The sequence below is a fragment of the Pinus tabuliformis genome, chromosome 2_2 (genome assembly GCF_031772625.1).
Source record: "Pinus tabuliformis cultivar Carrire ecotype Pingquan chromosome 2_2, CPIR1, whole genome shotgun sequence".
Lineage (NCBI taxonomy): Eukaryota > Viridiplantae > Streptophyta > Pinopsida > Pinales > Pinaceae > Pinus > Pinus tabuliformis.
The window spans coordinates 928,186,161-928,193,203 of NC_142300.1; positions in this window are offsets into that span (position 1 = coordinate 928,186,161).

The window sequence follows — 7,043 nt, forward strand, 5'->3', positions numbered from 1 at the left end:
ATCAAATTCATGAAATAAATTCACAAAGGTCGAATTGTTACATAAGAACTGCAACACCTATCAGGAATCTTGATCACAACAAACTCCTTCAATTTTAGACAATTGTTTGGGTAATATCAGGATCAACATTACCATGATCCTGGAGAACATGTCTCAGTTTGCATCTCTGACATGATAGCACAAGTATCCTTCAAACCTAACACAAATTTCGTTAGAGATGTGATTAAACTTCATCCCCAATAGTCTTCATTATTTTTTTCAATTTTGAAGCCCCTTTCCAAATATGCAACATGTTCTTGTTCTTTGCCTACATCATAAAACGAGTGCTCATCAGAAAACACAGAGGGGGATTTCTTTAAGTTGAATGCAATGAACTCATCAAGATTGCATTATCAAGGATCAATTTTCCGTAAAAATAAAAAATATGAGATGGTTCAGAATTTGTTTTTTCACAATCATATTTTTCAAAGATCAATTGTCAGTAACAGTAAGTAGTCTGTAGGTACATTTTCACTAAGATATATGAATATTAAGATATAAGTGTTTGGTCATTAAATATATTTAAATTTAATTAAAGGAATAGACTAAAGTCTAGTATTAATCATATATTAGTTTGTGTTATTATAGATATCAGTCTATATTGTATGGAAATATGATAAAGAAAATTGTACATTAAAATAAAATAAAGAATGTATTTATATATATAAGTTTTTGAGAAATATTATAGAGATATTAGTAAATTTAGTAAGACTACATCATGTGAATTTAGTAGCTTTTAAAGTTTGAATTGGTCTACATTCACTACATGCATTTTAATCACAAAACTGCCTCAATGAAATTAGTATTACATGCATAAAAGTTTAAACCAACATATTTTAGAATAGTTTTATGGTTTATATATTTCAACATTTATTTATGTAATGATCCTAACTAGTGTCCAAAAACTTTTCTTCACATATTTCTATTACATTATTCTATACAAAATGGCAGACCAAATATTTATGTTTCTTTTGGTATTTGTAGTATTTATGTTGCTGATTTAGTTAGAGGTTGGATTTATTTTTAGAAATAACTCTAAAATGATACTTCAAAAGTTTGTTTGTGACCAGTTAGATGCTTGTTGGAACACTCTGATAAGCTTGCCTCAAAGTGTTGGATAGATCTTCAATGCTCACTCAACACATTAGTAGAGTTTTGTTTAAGGTTTTGAACCTAGATCTCATTTGTTTTCATATCCAATTCCTACAGAAGCACTAAACACTACCTTGAAACAACAAAAAAAACAAAAGTACAAACAATCAAGTGATCAAAGAGCCAAAAAATACACTGAAAAACTACATATTCATAGATTCACTCCCTAGGTTTATTCATTGGTCATGTTCTCTTGAAAAAGAAGTAATACTCAAGTTAAAAATTGCAGTCTTATTGTTTAAAAAACATGGTGCATTCAGGGAAATAGCACATCATCATCTAAATATTCAGATGAACGGGCAACAAGACCTACTCCAGGTACAGATGAATACTTCAATGAAATGATATATTGCAGTTGCAAAATGTGCCAAAATAGGAAACTAAAGAAGCGAAGGCTTGTTGGTATCCATAGATTGGACCATGGAGTTTATATAGAAGAGGTACATTATAATTAACAAATTGTTATTCTTATAATAAATAAATATGCACATTATTTAATACATTATTATTGATCATTTCATTTGATTTTTTTATTTATGAAAAGCCGCTTCCGGTTCCCAATATTCCTGAAGAACCAATGGATGATATTGATAATAGCAACTCTCAAGATGAAGGACAAGACACATTTATGGATGAAGCCACTTCGCAGATAAATGAGGCTGGTGTCAATGAATTTATCCAAGACTTATACACATCTTTTGAAGAAGTTGTTGATTCACCCCTAGCTCATTTGGCTAGGACACCTCTTTATGCAAATGTTGAATCTTCTATATTGGCGACACTTATGTTGTTGTTGAACTTGAAGGTTACACATGGATTGACAAACACATGCTTTATTGATATATTAAGGTTGGATTGATATTCCTATAAATTAATGCTCTAGATGTCTTAAAAGTTTTGAATATTGTGTATACTTATAAAAATCATTTGTTGCACTATGCAGACTTTTGGCAAACAAAATACTTCCAAAGGACAATAAGTTGCCTCATTCTCATAGAGAAGTATCTTCAATAATGAAAGACATTGGAATGGAGTACAAGACATATGATGCATGTCCAAATGACCATATATTGTACTATGGAAATAATGCAAATTTACAACAATGCCCAATGTGTCACACAAATAGGTATCATCAAGATCAAGTATCCAAGAAGGTTCCTTATAAAGTATTATTCCACTAAAGCCAAGGTTTGAGAGAATGTTCAAATGCAAGGATTTGGAAAAATATATGGATCATCATGCACAAGGGAGGAGCCAAGATGGTGTCATGCGTATGGTTGTGGATAGTAAATATTGGAAAGAGATTGAGGTAAAATGGCCACATTTAAGAAATGAGCCAAGGAATGCAAGAATTTCTCTAGCAATGGATGGCATCAATCCTTTTGGAGATCTTAGAACAACATATTCTGTTTGGCCAGTGTTAATTATAAACAACAATCTTCCCCCTTGGATGGCAATGAAAAAGGAACATGCAATGTTAACTCTTATCATACCAGGTACTAGAACATATGAATGCAATGCTTTCTTGAAGATTATATAAAAATATTTCAATTCAGTTAATCCTAATAAAGAACTCTTTGTTCACTTAGGGAAATATCAGGTAAAGGATATGGATGTATACATGGAGCCCCTCATTGATGAGATTTGTGAATTATGGGATGGTGTAAATATGTTTGATGTATCAAGACCTATCAATGATAGAAACTTCCTATTTCATGTGATTCTTATCTAGACAATTCATGACGTCCAAGGGCTCTCTATTTGTTGTGGTAATATAATATAAATTACATTTATAATTATTGTGTTCATTTTAGCATTTACTAAATATGGTTTCCAATCTTATTTTAGGACTACAAACAAAGGGGAAACATGGTTGTCCATCATATGGGCCAAAATTATTGCATATCCAGTCAAGGGATCTCAATAAAACAGTCTATGATGAGTATCGACAATTCTTACGACAAAATCATTGCTATCGAGTGCGTGATAAACATAAGTTCAATGGAAAGGCATTTGAAATTAGGAATCCAATAAAGATGAACCCTTCTAGGTGGAAAGTGATGTATGACAAAAAAGAAGGGATAGGTTTTCCCCTAGGAATGAAAAGACTCTATATTTTCTACAAATTAGAATATTATGAGAGCTTTCCAATAGCCCACCCATTTGATACTATGCACATTGGGAAAAATGTGGCAGAGTGGTTGTGGAAACATCTATGGAAATAAAATTGAGGCACAAATAAAGTTAAGAAAGGACCTTCAACTTGCCAATATCATGCAGAACATGTGGTTGCACGAAGACAACTCATATGTTCATTCTCCATGGACATTTACATCAAATGAGAAAGAAAACATCATTTCTACTATGAAAAGCATAAGATTTCCTTCTGGCTTTGGTGCGACATTAAAAAATTTATTCACAAGAGATGGATCAGAGTTCTCAGGCCTAAAAACACATGATTGGCACAATTGGATAAAGGTAACATTGTCACATGTTATATTTGTTGGAAACTTAATTAGAAATTTGTATATCCTAGTGAAAATATCAGTTCATGCATATTTGAACATGGTTATTTGTTAATAGTCATGGTAGTATAGTGATAAAATCAGTTCATGCATATTTGAACATGGTTATTTGTTAATGGTCATGCAGTATGTGTTGCTTGTAGCAATACCAAGTACTTTTGACCACAATGTCACTTTGACTATTTACAAATTATGTAAATATCTGAGGTATTTTTCAATCCATCATGCATACTCTTCCATTACTCTTATCATTTGAAGTGCATGATTGGTTATGCCCTTATATGAGTTTCTACTTTTAGTTTACAAGAAATAACAAGTCTTTATTGTAATACTTGTAGGTGGGTCCCATCTAAAGAGATACATCAGGATGACTTGAAGTATTGGAAGATGAATGTTTCGCTTTTGATGTGTGATATTCAATTGTGCTTCCCTCCAAGCTTCTTTAATTCTCAAGAGCACTACCTTGTACACCTAGTAGAAGAGATTGAATAGTGTGCTACTATTCATATTCGAACAGTGTGGCTCGTGGAGAGATATATGAAGGTCTTAAAACAATTTGTGAGGCAAATGGCTGGACCAGAAGGGTCCATAGTTGAGGGGTACATGGTTTTCTAGGCCATGGTTCATTTGAGCGAGTACTTACCTCAATTGCATCTTGAAGCTCCGCGATTATGGAATTATAACCAATCTCAATCATTTGAAGGAGAAAAAATAGAGGGTGAAGGGACTTCAAATAGGATAAAAGGTATAAAAAAATGTTAGGAGTTATTTTTATCTTAAGTTTTATATTACATGGCTTTAAATAATTATTAATTCATTGAACAAATACATTTTTCATTGTATATGCTAAGGAGTGGGAGGCATTACATTTGTATGTTGCATACAATTCTGACTTTATGTTGGAATGGATGGAGAAGTACGTTGAAATATATATATATATAATAAAAAATAAAAATAAATAAAATAAAATAAAATAAAATAAATAAATAAATAAAATAAAATAAAAATAAAAAAATTAGAAGATGAAAATGCATGGGCCGATATATATAATAGACATGGTGAAAACACTACTCGAGGATTGCCTGCAAGCCATAAAAGAAAGTGGCCAGAGAGATGCTCGTGGAATTGGCTAAAGACCAATATTGAACACGAGGAAACAAAAGGGAATGATAGAGTAACACAACAACAATTGAATTTCATTAAAGGATATATAAATGGGGAGGTGATATATATTAATATATTGCATATATTTAATAAAGTTTTTGTTAGATTTCATATCCTTGAATCTAATTAGTTGATATTTATATGATTTTAGGTAAGATGTTACAAAGGAATGTGGAATTTTGGTCATCATTTTCGCATCAGAAAAGTTGATGAAAAGAGAAAAACTTATGATTGTGGAGTTTCAACATCATTTGAGGTGGAATTTCGTTCACATGCAAATGATAGACAACCAGTCACAAGAACTCTTCGCTACGATGGAGTGTTGGAGGACATTATAGAGCTTGATTTTATGTCTTTCAAGAAAGTTATTTTTCGTGTTGAATGGTACAAGCTTATCGAAGTGGGAGAAGAAAAAACTATCTTGCTCCATAATAATGGATTCCATATGATCAATACATCTAGGTTTGAAGCCACTTTTGAACCTTATGTGTTTCCAAGTCAATGTGACCAAAATTTTCTCATTCCAAATTTAGAACAACCTGGTTGGCCATTTGTGATTGATTATGATCCAAGAGGATGAAGAGTAACATTTTTTCAAGATGTAGAGGACCATGATTTACTTGAAGATGCAGACCCCTAAAGACATAGATGGCCAAGATGGAGATGATGAAGAATTTATTGGCAATGATGCATCTAACGAAGATGAAGACTAGGACGAGTTTACTGAAGTGTCTGAAGGACATGAGAAACCACATGGGCATCAAATCCATGAAGATTATGAATTCATTGATTTTAATTTACCTGTAGTTGAAGGTGATGAAGACTATGAAAATGATGGTATTAATTTATTTGTGGATTTAGGGTCTATTAATGATGGGGTATATATGCCATCATATGAGGAGATTTCATGTGAGGATGACATTTTTTATCACTATGTTTACTTTAAGATAGTTTTAAGGATTCACTACAATATAATTTTTCTTTACAAGTTAAGCATTGAGTTTTTAATTGTAATGAACATTAAGTAATTTGAATGTTTAATGTTTTACTTGTGAGGATGACATTTTTTTATCACTATGTTTACTTTAAGATAGTTGTAAGGATTCACTACAATATAATTTTTCTTTACAAGTTAAGTAATGAGTTTTTAATTGTAATGAACATCAAGTAATTTGAATGTTTAAGTTTTTACTTGAAATATATATATATATATATATATATTTGGTGTTATCGATTCTATTTTCTTATCGGTTTTTTGATCAAGGTTTTCTTATTTTTATGTTATTATATATTTTTTTAAGAATGTGCCCATGGGTGTTACCGATGCTACTATGGGGGATTCAATGATCTTAACTACTTTTATGGAAATGTTAACAAATGCACGAGGGCAAGACGTTGCTATGATGATGCATGAAGTAAGCTTGAATATTGTGTTTTATAGGTTCAATTATCTTATGTTCCTTATTATATTACGCTAATTTATGTTTGTGGAATGTAGGCAATCTCTAAAGTTGTTCCAACCCCTATAACACCTTTTAATACATCTAAGGTAATGCTAGTGGTAAAACTTGATCAATATTTTTGTGCATTTAATTAACTTATTTCACTATATCTATTTATTAATATTTGTGTTTTTTCTAAGTGTGCATTTTGTTGGCATGCAGGATTCATTTATGCCCCTCAATACACCCAATGTTGGCATGCAGGGATCATTAATGCCCCCATATACATCCAATGTTATGAAAAATGTAAGATTCAACCATCTATTTGCATGAGTTTGATTATGTTATTTGTTGAGAAATCTAGGGCATATATTTAATAAATTTTTTTCACAATGACTCCATGATTTATGAGGTTACCAAGAGCTACATTGTCCTATGATGACTGCTACCAGTATGTAGACTTTTACTTCAGCTATGAGCTCTTTCTCCAATTTGTATTTTTACCATGACGCCTTCTTGCAAAGATGTATTCAACCATGGAAAAGGTCTTTCATATTTTACTTTTTCCTTGCTATTCATCTATATTATGAATAGTGTCTAAGGGTTTGTATAGTTCCCTTCTTTCATCATGCCTTTCAATGGATCACCCCATCTGTTTTTTACTTCTTGTACCTGCAATATTATTTTAGCAAGTAACCCAAGCAATATATTATTCCAAAAC